The 16,422-nt window shown below is 46.2% G+C and overlaps 1 protein-coding gene across 12 annotated transcripts in view; it reads left to right on the top strand.

The window, feature by feature from the left end:
• NDST2 (N-deacetylase and N-sulfotransferase 2) overlaps nucleotides 1-16,422 on the top strand; it is a 254,323-nt gene that overhangs the window by 156,813 nt on the left and 81,088 nt on the right. For 7 of the 12 annotated variants that reach the window (XM_090057084.1, XM_090057080.1, XM_090057076.1 and 4 more), the window contains one exon: nucleotides 3,722-3,784. The exons of the other annotated variants lie outside the window; for them this stretch is intronic. The gene's annotated coding sequence lies outside the window, so the exon portion shown is untranslated. The remainder of the gene's footprint in view (nucleotides 1-3,721; nucleotides 3,785-16,422) is intronic. 12 annotated transcript variants of the gene reach the window in all.

Below are 16,422 nucleotides of genomic sequence, written 5' to 3'. Positions count from 1 at the left end.
ACCATCATGTAGAATTGTGCACTGTGTATTTGTGTATGATATCAATGAGCTCTATGTTGCTTAGGGGAGGAAATAAGTTACTGTTTCTTATGTTGAACTGCTGCCTTATTGCTGCTGCTGTTTGTGTAAAACCCACTCTGTATTCAGAAGGCTGGTCCATATGCACCTCCTCTCTTAGTCTTAAAGTTCGTTGCAAAGGAAATTACACAGGTTTGATCAGCTTCAACCATAGTCCAGGAGTAAAATAGCCTTCAAGTTTGATCGTGTCACTCTTTTTCTTTTAATCCATTTATTTCATAGATTTCATAGACATTAGGGCTGGAAGGGACCTTGGGAGATCATCGAGTCCAGCCCCCTGCCCAAATGGCAGGAAGTCAGCTGGGGTCATAGGATCCCAGCAAGATAAGCATCCAATTTGCTCTTGAAGGTGTTCAATGTAGGTGCTTGAACCACCTCCGCTGGCAGACTGTTCCAGACCTTGGGGGCTCGGACAGTAAAGAAATTCTTCCTTATGTCCAGCCCGAAACGGTCTTGCAGGAGTTTGTGACCGTTCGACCTCGTCATCCCTTGGGGCGCTCTGGTGAACAGATGTTCCCCCAGATCCTGGTGGTCACCCCTGATAAACTTATAGGTGGCCATCAGATCACCCCTGAGCCTATGCTTTTCCAGGCTAAAGAGTCCCATGGCTCTCAGCCTGTCATCGTAAGATCTGTTTTCCTGACCTCTGATCATGCGCGTGGCTCTCCTCTGCACTCTCTCAAGCTTCTCCACATCCTTTCTGAATTGTGGAGCCCAAAACTGGACACAGTACTCCAGCTGCGGCCTCACCAAGGCCGAGTACAAGGGGAGAATGACGTCCCGGGATTTGCTCGAGAAGCATCTATGGATGCACACCAGCATTTTGGTCGCTTTACTAGCCGCAGCATCGCATTGCAGGCTCATGTTCATCTTGTGGTCAATGATGACCCCCAAGTCTTTTTCTTCTGTAGTGCTAACCAACGTAGCACTGCCGAGCCTATAAGGATGCTGCAAGTTTTTCCTCCCAAGGTGGAGAACCTTGCATTTTTCGGTGTTAAACACCATCAGGTTCTCGTCTGCCCATCTGCTGAGCTTGTCCAGGTCAGCCTGGATCACCCACCTATTTACAGCCAAGTCAAATTGAAATTTCTTGGTATACCTTCTAAAGCCTTACCCCTTCCCAGTTATTCAACTTGGTGAACTTCTTGTTGCTCCATCACTCCTGTTCTGCTCATGTTTTTCAGCTTTGTTCACCTTTTTGTCAACTTCTCCCACAATCACCTTCATCCCTTGGATGTGACGCTCTGTGCATGGTACAGGCTTCCTGACCACTTTTGCAAGGCCTCTCTCTACTTTTCTGCATTTGAACTCCTATTAAATACCTGCTTTCCAGCTCTGGACATCTACTAGTTGTTTAGGGGAAAGGCTGAGAAGAGATTTGGCATGCATGGGAGGTAGTGAGGCTGTTTAAGGGAAGGAGTCCACTGTCTTTCTTAATGAATATTGTTTCAGCTTTTGTACATGCTGGAGAGTTGTATTTTTTAAAGTTGGAAAATAAGCTGTAATCACAGCCCCACACTCTTCTCTTCATGTCTTCGCTGTTTCTGTGATCTATTGTACAGCAACAGCCCTTGTCTGCTGTTAAGCCGTCTAGGATTCATCAGCAGCCTGGGAATAATTCTTCTCCATCAGCTTTTTAAAATACATGGTGTACATAGAAGGCAAAACTTGCCAGACCAGATAAGAGCTATGAACTATAACCTGCACCAGAGACTGGAGAGTGAGATGCAGGCACCTTTGCTGTGGGCTGTCAGGGCTTAATCTGCCTCTAAGGACAGCAGCTTTCCAACTCCCACTGTTCAGGGGTTCATAGATATGCTAAATCCAGGCCATGTTCACCCCTAGCAAAGTTATATTTTTCAACTAAATTTGAGCTGATTGGCTGTCTGATATGCTTATTAGTCATATACATGTCTAATCTAATACTGTTTGGGGTAGGGTCTGTTGTTTTTCTGAATCCATGTGCTGTGCTTAGCAAAAAGAGGTCCTAGCATGCAGTAGACGTATTGCTGCAGTAGCCATGTGAATAATAATTAAGCTCTTGACTCTGTTACATATAATGGCAGTGAGTTCCATGGCTTTATTGGGCATTGTATGGAAAAGTGTTTCCTTTTCATTGGTTTTAAATCAGTTTCCTTTGCAGTGACATTGATGGCCCAGCCTTTGGGACTGAGCAGTAATCATTTTGCTATCATATCTAATTGTTTTGCCTGCTGCTCTGATCTGACACCATCTGATCTGCCCAGGGAAATGGCTTATTTACCTCTAAAGGAATAGGGCATTCCTAATAGTGCTCAGTAGTCTTCTGGTAAATGTCTAGAGCCTAGCAAAATGGCCTTGTGTGTATGGATTAGTAATCAGCAGGCGAGATGGAGTTTGGGCATACCAACATGCCAAGGAGAATTCTTGAGACTAAAGCCTTTAAGGTGCCCATATTACAACATTGGTGGAAGAGAGGAGTCTCCCACACACTTTCCATGAGTTTGCTGCCTGAGAATGCAGAAGGAAGTGCCCATCCTAGGATAGTTTATTCAGTTATAGAACAGCACAAGTCCATTTCCTGTTTGGTTGCTATTTGGGTACGAAATAATTAAAGTTACTCCCCATCCCGGGGAAGTTAGAATCATAGAAAATTAGGGTTGGAAGGGACTTCAGGACTTCAGGAGGTCATTTAGTCCAACCCCCTGGTCAACGCAGGATTGGAGTTGCTGTGCCTTGCTGAATCAGCACCTGTTGGAGCTCCAGGGTGTTTCAGGAGAGCAGCCTTTCTTCCACCATTGATGCAGGTCTGCAGTGGAAGCTCTGCCTCTAGAGGCTGCCCAGCAGGTGCAGTAGATAACCCTGGTATTTCTGTCCTATTACAAGTGCCCCCATCTGTGCTCTAGTGACTGTGTCCAGTACTCTCACCGGCAAGCTGCCACCTGTTCCATATGTGCTGAAGTTTCTTCTGTTTAAATTAACTTCACAAAGCAACATTTTTATCATCTGAATGACACCTGGATAGGTAGTTGGGTGAAGCAAGGCGTGTCACCAGTCCTGGGTTGATCATTCATGCTTCTGTATATACATTATGATCTAATTCTTTCCTGTGCTTTCATGGTCTGTGTATAGTTTGTCATACCAATGAAGCCTGACTGAATTGAATTATATGTAGCCAAAAGAAAGGGGGCAAAGACTTAATAGTTCACTTTATTGATCATGTTAAAGGTAGCAGAAGTATTATTAGACAGGAGATGAGAAATCCCATTGGAATTACAGGAGAGTCTGTCAACTCACCACATTTTTTCCTTCTTTTCTTTGTATTTTCTCTCTGCATCCAGACAAATCTTTAGCATTTGTCCTCTTGTTTCTTTAGCATTTGTCATTCTCAGCTCATCCTACTCTGTCTCACTCTGTTCTGCGCAGAAATGCAACTCTACCATGCAGCCTCGATAGCTGTCCAGTCACTGCAAATGAGGTGTTTTCAGTGCCTTATTCTGCCCTCATAAAGTGGTTACTATAATGTAATTGTTACTTTGTTTCTGGAGAGTGAAAGTGCTCTTGCTAAGCAAATATTTACAAACACTGTTGAGAGTTGACTTTAGGAAGGGGAGAATGGAACACCTTTTATAACAATGTTCCTCTCTTATTTATTTTAAAACAGAAAGTTGTGTGGGGGAGAGAAGTCTCTAGCAAGCAGCTCCCATTCTGCAGTGTGTCGCTGGAGGTGAGTGTAAGGTCTTTGGATTTGCTTTGTGCAGACACCTCCACTTCTAAGTGAGGGGGAAAAGAATATGTCACTCAGTTCCATTTCTTCCACGCTCTCGCCTCAAAGTAAGAGGCAGGGGACCAGGTTAGGGAAGGAGGTTGGACTTGAATTGAGCCAATAAAGTTTCTCTTATTTAACATCTCTTTTTAGTTGCACAGAATGATTTGGAAAGGACACAGTGTTACATTGTTGCCCTCAGTAGCAGAGCTGTCAGTGTGCCTGAGAATGGAAGTTAAATTGCATAAGAAGGGAATTTCTGGTGCCCTTCTTAAAGGGAGATGGGGAGGTGGGGATTGGGCACCACACAAGAAGGTTGTAGACTTGTTGCTAAATATTTGTTTTGGTTTTGGTTGTTTTGTTTTTTTTTAATTCCTGAATGGAGTTATGACCTGCATGCCTTCTGGGCAACACGTTGGGCAATTGTTCAGCGTCCATTAATTCAGACTTGAACTGGATAGAAAAAGAACTGGGAGGATGTGGATTATACATGTTCCTAAAAGTTTTAAAAAAAAATTCCAGCTGAAGAGTTTCTGAGCCTCTTGAAGTGGCACTGTGCCCAACAGCTGTGAGAACCCTCTCCAGGAAACATATCTACCAATTTGTGTTTGTGTTTTTGCACAGCTCCCAGCACACTAATTCTCCAGCTTTGACTGAAATGTCAGGAGTTGTTATAAAAATAATTAACAGGAAATTCTGCGGTGAAAGGAATGCCTTGTGTGTTCTCTATCAATTCTGTCTGCATCTACGTAGAGATAGAAGGAGAGGGATGCTGTTAGCATTCTGTGGTTCATCTAAGTGATATAGTAAAAAGTGGTGAGTTTGTGCCTGGGTGCTGAACCTCTGTGGTATTGCAGAGTTACACCATTCCTCTCTGAGTTCCTGATTCAAAGCCCACTAAAGTTCAGGCCCTTGACACTTGCATGTTTTCAGATAAAACTTTAAAAATGACAGTCCTATTTTAGTGGCAGAAGTTTAGAGGCAATACAGTCATGTCACATCCCAGTTGAAAGGTTCCTAGATTCTTTGCTTGGCTACAGGAGAGGTGATTTGCGCTTGTGTCTGTGCTGGAGATGCCTGGATGAAGAGCCTTTTCATCAGAGGACCTAATGAACATTCTCAGCTCTAAGGGTCTCTCAGATTGCTTCATATAAGTAGACTTCTACAGCTTCAGTTGCACTGAAAATTACAAAGAAACAAAGGGAGCATAGACCAGTAGTGCTGTTCTTATCCAGTATATGCCATTAGATTGGTCTGAAAAAATGGGAAGAGAAAAATGAGTAGGTTGTCAGGCAGCTAGTACTTCTGAGTTCCAGTGTACAAAAAGTAGGGTGGTTGAGGAAAGCATTTTAATCTCTGCGGAAGGCAGCATCAAACTAACCTTCTCCATTAATTCCACAAAGGGCAGCAGGAGAAGAGAGGCTATTACCTGCACATAACATTTTCACAGTGGGTTTCAGATTGTAATCCTGGGGCTTGTGGACTCTTTTGATATGTGTTGCTGTCAATTGTGCATGAATAAAATCTACAAGGATTAGTAAAGGCACTGAATGAACTTGAATTGGGGCAGGAATTCTTTGTGCCAATGTGTAAAGGATTTCTAAAGGATGGTAAATGTGGAAAGAGCATTTCCTTTTGCAAATTTCAGCACCATCATCTGAATTAATTGTTCAGAATTTTCAGTGGAGGAGGATGGGCAAGTGACTCATGAGACATCCTATCCAATTTAAATTGGTCAGTGTGTAATTCCACATGTACTTTGCACCACTTTCATATGGGAAGCTGTATGTTTACAGTGAGGCAGGGAATAACAGTGTCATTAGTGGTAAACCATGTACATACAGTTGTGTGACATCACTGGCAGAGCAGCAACAGTAGGAAGAGGAAGGTTTACAGTGGTGATGATTCTGGCATTGGGTAGATGAACATCCAATACTACACTGTTGGGTTTTTTGTGTTTTTTTTTAACTCTGATGACAATGAGGCAGAGTAAGGTTAGAATTGGTCCATGTTTTGGATGGTAGCAAAATTTCAAGATTAAGGGAAACTTCCAGTATTAAAATTAGCCATCCTAGTCACTGTGCCTAATTACAAAGCAGAGAAAAAAATCGTTTGTGAGGGTTTTTTACTGTAATATAATCAGAAACTGGCATCAGGGTACTGCACTGCAGAGTACAGCTGGTTTGTGATTGCAAAACTTTTGTGACTGCACAGGGAAGCAGAGACTTTTCAAGATCTAAATTGTCTTTACTAATTAAACAGTGGATCACATTGCTGATCCAGGATTTCTTTACAATTGGCAGAAGCTCCACCACTTTTCCAGTAGTAATAGTAGTGGTATTTTGACTAACTGTGGTTAAGTCATCTTCTACTGGGGGAAGTCCAAACCCAACACCACTCTATAGTTATCAGCTAAGTGAGTCAATGGTGCAAACTTTATTTTACAGCAGTATTCACAGTGTAGCTAATGCTTTCCTGTGTATCCAATAGAATCTTCTTTACTATCAGACTAGGTCTACCTGTTGAGAAGCAAAAAGGCAAAAAAAAATCAGAAATATGGGGACCATTCATGTCCTCTTCTAATATATTTTACCCTTTTCCAGCTTTTGTCTATTTCTTTCTTTGCCTTTCCAGTTGGTTCAGTTAAAGTTATCTATTGACCCTTTCCCTGGTTGACCTGATTAGACCTCTAGCAAACTCTAGTTTTTTTCTCTCTCTGTTTCACAGGAGGTGCTAGCCTTGTGTTATAAATGTTGTGGGGTTATCCTAATTTCACTAGCAAGGTCCCATATTTTCAAGACCACTGAAGTGTCCTCTGAGTTATTCTGAGCAAGTACAAGACGGTATTTCTTCATTGTGCCCTTTCATAGTCATGCTGTAGAAGTAACTGCAGTTGTTTCAATTAGCTTTTATCTCAAGTATTTGAATTGATTAATTGGATTACATCTCAACAAAATTGGCAAGATACAAACGCAGTGCTGGATTTTGGCCAATTATGATTCCACTGACTTTTCCAGAGTTGCCTGTTCCCAAAGACAAGAGTGTTAGATTGATTGATTAATTTATCCATTTTAGATTTTGCACCATCTCTAAGCACTTTACAGTTTTAGAAAAGAACCATATTAACTGCATATTTACTGAGAATATATCTGTGTACCATGTGGACTTTGCAGCTGGTCTGGAAACTTGATGCATCTGGACCCTTTTGAAGGAACCGTGGAAATGAATGTGCCGTGGAAATGAATGTGAAGTTGAGGACTTTGCCTGGGAAATGTCCTATCTTCAACAGCCTGCCTCTTATTTGTATTTGCTGTTGATAGTGTTTTGCTGCCTACTGGGCTGCATTACCCTTTTTTTGCTTGTGCTTTGAGCTAAATGTAGTCTCATGATTTGGATCTGGCTAGCTCCATTTCGGGGGGCATTTCCTTTTGTAACATACAGAAGAGAAAGAGGGCCTCATGGTTACCATTGACTTTTCCTTCTCACTGGAATAGTAATACTATAGTAACATAGACTTTTTCACAATATGAAACCAAAGTCATAGCATTTACTCAGGTCAGAACTTACATGCATCTTCAGGAAAAAACAGCCTTTTTGTTATCCTTAGGACTTGACTGAAGCACTAAGCTTAGGCATTCACCATACTGCCAAAGTCTGCCCCAGAGCTGGGAAACCAACTGAGGGACAATAAGAACCTATCCATTCAGCAGCCAGAACAGATTAAAGACCTTGTTTCCATTTATTGCATCTGTTGCAGCAGCTGCTACACAACAGTACCATCTCACCAGTTTGACACTGATCAAGTGAAAAAAATTATCTGCATGTTCTATATCCTGTCACATTGCTGACAAGTTCTAGTGATAAATCTGGAACCTCATACTCCTTCCCTTCTGTTCAGTGAAGCGGGGTAGAAAGGGCAAGCCTGTTGCTTGAATCTCCTGATCACAGGACATGGTGGTCACCCCTCAGATAGGATAAGTGAGATGACAGGAAATAAGGGAGGTGTTATGTCCTTAGGAATCTGAGCCTCTGACAAGTTGATCCACTGCATTCAGGAACATCCATACCCATCCAGCAAAACTTGGGAGTCTATTTCGTTCAGAATATGAAAGAACAAGCATTTTATGATTGACTTGGACTCTCTTTGTCGCTAGTGAGACGCTCCCTTTCTGAAGTTTCACACAGGTATTCAGTATAGCTGGAAATCGAGCAACATCTCCTACAAGGATTGCATGCTCTTAAGGTTTGAGCAGATTAGGACACATGCCCAAAGTGTCCCTCTTCTTTTGCACTTTGGTAGCAGTTGTATTGGTTTGTTAGGCCAATTATTATTGGATGTAATTGGTGTCTCCCCCGGCCAGACCAGTGGGACACAGTGCCCCTGAATTCAGAGGAGGATTAAGTCAAAGGAACATAATTCCCCAATAAATCCTTGGACCAAGAAAACCAGATATTATTGAAAAATGCTTGGATAAAGTGCCCTTCTGTCTTCCTGTATTCTTCCAGAACTGGTAGAGAGTAGAGAGTTCCCTCTGATTCCTCAGAAGGTTCCAGGCAAGTAAATCGGTAATCAGGTCTTGCATTCAAAAGCTTATCTAACTTCATCCCACCTCCGTAGTTGGTCCAATAAAACATACCACCTAAGAAAGCCTTGTTAACTCTTGTTAACAAAAGAATAGAAGGTAAATGCCCTTACGTGGGTACCCAGCAATGTAAGTTCTTGACTAAGAACTATATACTGTAGATAGCTGGAGTTGGGGGGTGGCTTTGCACACCCCAGTCCTAAAGGAGATTTTGGGAGAGTGGAACCTCTCTCAAATTGTAACAGTTGAACCTCATGCCCATGTTTCTGAATTTAATTCTGATTAACATCACTGACAGCATGGTGAAGGTATTGAACTGACTTTCAGCTCTTACTGTGAAAAAGAGCAGTGAGGGATGCTAATATTTACATGCAAACAGAATTTACATGCAAACATGTTTTCTCCTTGCTGTCACCAGAGAGAAGGTATTTCAGTTTTTACCATCTGCAGTCTCAAGGTTTATAGTACTGGCTGCAGCTGTATGTTCTCCTGCCCTGTTTTCTGCTTCCTCATTGTAAAATGTAGCAAAATGATGAGCAAAATGGAAATGAAACAGTAATCAAGGCAGGGGGCTTGTGTGAGAACAGGGTACACGTTCCTGTGCTCAGCTTGGCTTGGCAGAGACACCCTGCTTTGCCCTTTGTTCCTGCCTGGTGGTTGCAGGCTGCATCAGGAAAGGCAGTCTCAATGGAACTGCCTTGCTACAGGCCCTCATTAGGGCCTGTCTACACTACAGAGATAGAATGGCCTGAATCTGAGAAGGAAAGAAGGGTGTCGGACAAAAAAAAACTTATGACTGTGGTGGTTGCAGCTTCCCTGACATGGGATGGTATGAAGAGGCTGTTTGCTTTTCCAATTAGTCATTTTAAACATCCAAGTAAACAAGTTAGCAGCACAGCCCTGTTAATACCACAGACATCTGAGAAAGGATTAACAGGGCTCCATGGGATATCAACGAGATCTTTATCTAGAGCTGCTGAGACAGTGGGGGCCAATTTTTTTGCCACAAACTACCCCTCCTCCCCAGGGCCACTCTGATCCTTTTCCCCTGCTTAATCAACTGCTCTATTTTTCTCCTTGCTTCCTGCCCAATCTGGTGCTCGTCTTTCTGCTCCTTGTCTGGTTTGCTGCTCTGGTTTCTGCATCCTGCCCTATCAGCCACTGTGCTGGCTGTCCCTCCCCAGTCTGCCAGGTGTCACACACAGAAGCTGCCCATGCCATTAGTGGCATGCATGCCCCAAGTTCACTGCCCCTGGGCTAAGAGATTTACCTGAGTAGAGTCATCCTTTTATTTAACTATCGAAGGCTGCAAAGATACTGACTTTTTTGTTGCTTCTGAACTGATCATTCAGTGCCAGCTCTGAAGCTGAAAGCTAGGCCTGAGTGCAGGGATAACTGCTGTGCTGGGCTCAGAATGGTCATTATCCTTTAACAAACATCCCAGTAAATGTACAGTTGGACTGTAATGACCCCAGGCATGTCAGGGTTTATTATTGAGGATCATTACTGAAAAATATGCTAATATTTTTTATGCAGAGTGGGTTAGGTAGATGCAGAGACGCATAAAGTTCACTTTCTTACCACTCACGGCTAGGTCAGGTATTCAGCTGGATTTCTCATAATTATAAAGTATAAGATTTGTAGCCAGACACTGAAGGAAAGATAGCGGTTGGATCTTTAGCACTCTTAGAATGTGTACAGCTCCAGGGCTTCCAGTTACTTCCAAGGCATTATGTTAGTGATGAGCAGGGATCCTGGTTTTCTCTGGTTTAAAAAGGTGTTTAATTTAAATCATGGAAAAATGTGGATTTGGGGTTACTTTTTTTTAAAACTGAAAATTGGGGATTTTTTAAAATCAGATACAACCAGGATTCTTGGTAATGAGAGAAGGGGATTTCTTTCAATTCATATGAAGGGATGGAGGTTTGCTTTTCCTTCTCAGCCATTATGCTGATGTATAATTGCATGGTCCAACATCAGTTCTTAAAATTGATTTAATTACCTCGTTTATCAAAAGTGTCTGAAGGATACTTTTCTAAGGAAACTATAGGCCAGTTAGTCTTACCTCGATCCTAGGCAAGCTGTTTGACAAAATTATGCTGGCACACATCCATGAGGGGCCAGCTGGGGACTGCATGCTTAGGGGCAACCAACACGGGTTCATCAGTGGCAGGTCCTGTCAGACCAACCTGGTGGCCTTCTATGATCAGATTACCAGATCATTAGATGCAGGGGTAGCAGTGGATATAGTCTTCCTGGACTTCCGGAAAGCCTTCGACACTGTCTCTCACCCCGTTCTCATCAAGAAACTGGGGGACTGTGGTGTCGACGCCCACACAGTCAATTGGGTCGCCAACTGGCTGGAGGGCTGCACCCAGAGGGTGTTAGTGGATGGGTCCTTCTCAACCTGGAAGGACATGGGCAGGGCTCGGTCCTCGGGCCCGCACTGTTCAACATCTTCATCAGTGATTTGGACAAAGGGGTAAAAAGCACCCTGTTCAATTTTGCTGATGACACTAAGATGTGGGGGGATGTGGGCACACTAGAAGGAAGCATCAGGCTTCAATCAGACCTAGACAGGCTACAAGGGTGGGCGGATGTGAACAGGATGGGATTCAACACAGACAAGTGCAAGGTGATGCACCTGGGGAGGAACAACCGGCACCATACCTGCAGGTTGGGGAACTCCCCTCTTGTCAGCACGGAGGCGGAAAAGGATCTTGGAGTCATAATTGACTCTAAGATGAACATGGGCTGGCAGTGTGGGGAGGCAGTCAGGAAGGCCAACCGTACCTTGTCATGCATCCACAGATGCATCTCAAGCAGGACCAAGGAGGTGATCCTCCCCCTCTATGCGGCACTGGTCAGGCCGCAACTGGAGTACTGCGTCCAGTTCTGGGCGCCACACTTCCAGAGGGATGTCGACAGCATCGAGAGGGTCCAGAGGAGGGCCACTCGCATGATCAGGGGGCAGCAGGGCAGGCCCTATGAGGAGAGGCTACAGGACCTGAACCTATTCAGCCTCCACAAGAGAAGGCCTGTTATAAATTAGTCAGGGGGGATCAGCAGGCATTGGGGGAGTCCCTGTTCCCCCGAGCACTGCCAGGAGTGACCAGGAATAACGGTCACAAGCTGGCAGAGGGCAGGTTTAGGCTAGATATCAGGAAGCACTACTTCACGGTCAGGATGGCTAGGATATGGAACCAACTTCCAAGAGAGGTGGTGCAGACTCCTACCCTGGGGGTTTTTAAGAGGAGGTTGGATGAACATCTTGCTGGGGTCGTTTGACCCCAGTATTATTATTTCCTGCCATGGCGGGGGGTCGGACTAGATGATCTACTCAGGTCCCTTCCGACTCTAGAAACTATGAAACTATATAGTGGGAATGTCTACTGAAGTGCCCTGGCACTTGCCCCCTTAGCAGGAATTCTGGCATTCCCTATTTGAAAACTGAAAAATTGCTGATAAAAAAAAATCCCAAAGTTACTGTAGTGGGCACGTCTACATATGTACTTTAATGCTCATTAGCTTATTTTAATATGAATTAAAGCATCACCAAAAATGTGCTCGTTCTCTAATGTGCATTAAAATAGGCTAATGCATCTTTTTCTAGTTCCTCACAATGAAGGGCACTTTATACATGATCTGAGGGTGAGGAGGCGGCGCTTTAATTTAAGCACTGCCGTGTCTTGTATATCAGTGTCCCCATGCCTAAAACTAAAGCTTATTCAATGAGCTCTAGATAAAGCTCCCCTGCCTCCATTTTTAAGTGTGGGGATGCTGATACACAAGATGCAGAAGACCTCTGGAGCATAGCAATTACCACACTTCAACAGACTCGATCAGTTTAATTCCTGCGTGTTGGGGCAGCCTCTGCGCTCATGTATAGGTGCCCAGAGGTACTACATTTAATGTTCATTAACAAAAATGCATTAATGAATGTGTAGATAAGCCCAGTGATTCTCAGCCAGGGACCTGCCAGACCTGGATGGGGACTGCATGGCCAGTAGAGGCATCTGCCCCTCTGGGCCGGCTGCCAGTGGGCTGTGGCTGCAGAGTTGGCCTTTCTGCGGCACTACTGCCATGTGTGCCTCTGCCTGACTATCTGGGCAGTTATTGCCTGGAAGCTGTTCCCAGTTTGGTGGCCTGCTTTGAACCGTCAAAGCATGTCCTCCTGACCCCAACTGGCCAAGAGGTCAGCCACCTCCAGCTGGGTCCAAGGTGCCAGCTCTGAGCAGGCTGCCCTGCCTGGGTCCTGCCACTTGCCTCCCTAGCAGGAATTCTGGCGTTCCCTATTTGAAAACTGAAAAATCCCTGATTAAAAAAAATCCCGAAGTCACTCTGTAAAATACCCCAAAATTCATGTTCCTCCGCAATTAAAACAGAAGACCACTGCTTGCTCCCCCAGCCGCCTGGATTGCTGCCCTGCCCGGCCCCAATCAGCTCCCCCCAAATTTGCAGCGCGGGGATCTTTTTTTTTGTTGCTGCACATGCAAGGGGCTTTGAGACACTGCAAGAGGCACGTGTGCGCTTGTATGGACACACCCCCTGCGTTCATCCTGTGAATTATGGTTGCAGCCCTAACTTTGCTAACATTGTGTATCACCCTTGAAAGGATCTCAAAGCACCCTAGGGTGCCAGAGCACCCTGGTAAGGATCACTATCCTGATCTTTGTGACTGGGGAGCTTGTCACCAAGGGGGGAGCTGATTTCAGAAGTATAGTAGATACAGTGGTGGTTTGGTTGATAGCAGGACGCAACTTTTCCCAGGTTGCGTTGTTTGATTCCTAGGAGGGAAACATTTCTTGTAATGAACAAGCATAGGCTGAAAAGGGTCTGCATTAGAGCCCAAAGCCTAGGTAAGAAAAGCTAATGCTTCCCTGCAGCTCCCTAAGAAGGGTATCCCTGTGCTCCCCATCTTGGAAAGGACCTGTTGTCTGAACTGAAGTGGATCAGATGGGTAAGTAGTTACAGTTTTTCAGTTTCTGGCCTTAATTCCTCTCTGCTTTCAGGAACTCTGGGAGAAACAAGCAACAAGTTGTAGGAAAGGGACTTGCTTTATGGATTTTTTTCATGTATCTTTTACTGGACCAGCTGAATAGTTGGGGGAGAGGTTAGGTAAGCTTTTGGACACAGAAAGTAAAAACAGACAGCTTATTTCCTGCTGTCCTGATCAGGCAGGGCACAGCTGTAGGCTTAAATGGCAGTTAAAGTAGCTGCAGTTGTTCCAAGGAAAAGTGATTATTTTGAATACTTTGCTGGTACTTAATGTGGGACAATGGACTTGTCCATCAGTAAGTTCTGGGGTTTACCACAAGATAAAATGCTCATATGAGCACCAAGCTGGTTGTCTGATGAAATTAACTTGAGTTCATGGAAGCTTGTGCTCTGTATATAGCTCTTATATAGTTAATCTCTAAAGGCACATATTTACTTTATTTGCTTTCTGTCTTTTTTTTTAGCTAGAGTGCCCTTCCTCAAGCAAGGACTAGTCTTTGCATGGCAGGCTGAGGAGTGTAGTTGTAGAAGGGTGAATGAAGTAGGCTTTTTGAATAGATGCCCAGTATGTTTAAGGGTGCATACAGACCTAACACTTGAACAATTCCAAGTATACCACTGATTGGGAACCACTTCACAGTTGTCTTTAGACAGAAATATCTAGACACGCACAGCTCAGGATTCTAAGTAGAACGGTCACCTTTTAGGGATTGCACAGCTGCCACAATGCCAGCAGGGTATGTATGGCAGAGTACCCAGACCATCATGCTTTCCAGAGAGACGTAGAAGGGTTGCTGGACACTTGGGATCTGTGAGGCTTGCTTGCTTGTAGTTCCCAGGGGGCTGTGTGCTCAGGGGTTCCTCCAGGATCTGCATGGCTTTTCAACCCCTGTCTCAAAAGCTGTGCTGTCCAATTCACCTCCTTCTAGAGCAGAGATGGGCAGAATGCAGCCCATGGGCCAGATCTGACCCAAGGAGGGGCTTTCTCCAGCCCATGGCAGGTCCCTTGGTCTCACCTGGCCCAGACACTGCTGGGCTGTAGAGTGTCTTGCCACCCCTGTGCATGCAGCCAGAATGCAGCAGCTCTGCAACTGGACTACCTTTTTAGGCTGCTGCTGGCCTCAGCTCCGTAGTACTGGTGGGGATCAGCACGCAAAACCACCGACCCGGCACACCTGCTCTGCACTGCCTGGCTGTGCTGTTTCCTGCTGCCCCCTGGGCATGAAGCAGGGCTGGGGAGGTTCCTTCCAGCTGCTGGTATTGTTGGCCCCAGCCCCATGGTAATGACAGGGACCCGTATGCATACCCCTAACCCAGTGCACCCCGTGCCTGCTCTGGACCCACCAGTTCAGGCTGAGCAATAGTGGTGAAACCTAAGCAGAAACTGTTGCTCAGTGTGGGAGGAAAGTGGCCCCACTTCCTTGCCACTAGCAGGCAGTTCTTTGTGCAGCCACTCGGCGCCTACACAGTGCCAGGCTGCCCTGCAGCTCTGCTGCCATCACCACCATCTCTGGGCTACCCAGTGTGGCAGTGCAGAGAAGCTGCAGGGCAGCCTGGAGGTGATGGTGATGGTGATGGTGATGGTGGTGGAGCTGCAGGGCAGCCCAGTGCCATGCAGGCTCTGAGCGGCTGCAGCGAGAACTGTCCAATGAGGGGGAGGAGCCGCTTCCCCCCCCCATTCTGAGCAACAGTTTCTGCCCAACGCTGCCACTGCTGCTCAGCCTGGAAGGGCAAGCCCCTGCCTGCCTGCCAGCAGGAGGGATGGAAGCATCAAGTTGTACCTCTCACTGCTGCCAGGCAGGCAGAGGTGCCTTGCCATGGTGGTGCGGAGCTCCCAGCTTCCCCACCTGGTCCCACTTTGCCCTGCTGTGCCAGGTCTTGCCTGCTGGGCTGTAGAAGCAATAGAAGCATTGCAGGGAGTCCCAGGCTCTCAGTGGGCAGCCCCCATCTGCCTTTCCCCCGCAGTGGGCTCCATTCTGGCTGTGCCGCCCAATGCGGGAGGGGGAGCCAGGCTCTGTGCTGTGCTCCGCAGCAGCAACTGCCTCCTGCAGGCAGCAGCTGGGGTTCAGGCAGTACAGGGAGCTTTGGACCTAGGTCCCAGCCCTGTATCACTGGCAGCTGGGGCCCCTTCCAGCAGGGCTGGGGAGGGTAGGGGGATATGATAGGGAGTGAGGGGCACCAGTAGGGCCCAGGGGGCTGTGGTTGGGGAGTGAGGGGCACCAGCAGGGGGCTGTGGTTGGGACTGAGAGGGGCAATAGCTTGGGCAGGGCACTGGAATATCAGGGCTGCTCAGTGCAACACAACAAGAGGGGAGACAGAACAGTCGCAGCTGGACCCACATCCTGGTGAGTGAAAGGGACAGGAGGAGGCCCCTATGGCCCTCTTCCAGCATTGCCACCGCCCACCCCAAGCGCAGTGCAGTGTACCCCCCTTGGCCCCAGCCCACTCTGCCCTGTGCAGATCCAGGGGTACATGCCCCTCCCCCATGCCATCCTGGACAAACGGCAGGAGCTGCCAGATGAGCCACCAAATGAGTGGTGTACAGCAATGCACAGCGGTGGGAGCCAGCTCTCCCCCCACATCCAAACGAGCTGCGGCTTCATCCAGCTGAGCAACACCAACCCCAGCCCCGCTCCCTCCTTCACCATGGAGGGCATTGGCATTGATCTGCCCCTCCACAATCCTTCCCTCCCCTTTCACCACAGCAGACTTACCAGCTGCATGCAGCTGCATCGGAAATCAGATCGGTATCGGCTGATATGCCTCCTTGAATGTCTTGGCCCCCAAAATGTCTATCGGTGCACCCCTTTTTTGGGGTTCTTAATCATTGAATTTACAGTTCAAATCCTTGTAACATTGTAGAGTCCTGGCTGTGTTTCAGGAGCAGCCCCTTTCTCTCTACACGTTGGGGCTGGGGATGGGAAGTGGTACAATTTGGGATATGTGGAAGACTGAACAGAAACTTGGGAGGGAATGCTGTGTCCCTAAGTAATACTGAGCTGGTTCACAGACAACCAG

Source organism: Crocodylus siamensis, chromosome 7 (assembly GCF_052110815.1).
Source record: "Crocodylus siamensis isolate JL-2025a chromosome 7, ASM5211081v1, whole genome shotgun sequence".
Lineage (NCBI taxonomy): Eukaryota > Metazoa > Chordata > Crocodylia > Crocodylidae > Crocodylus > Crocodylus siamensis.
This window is presented reverse-complemented; position numbering and strand designations above follow the sequence as displayed.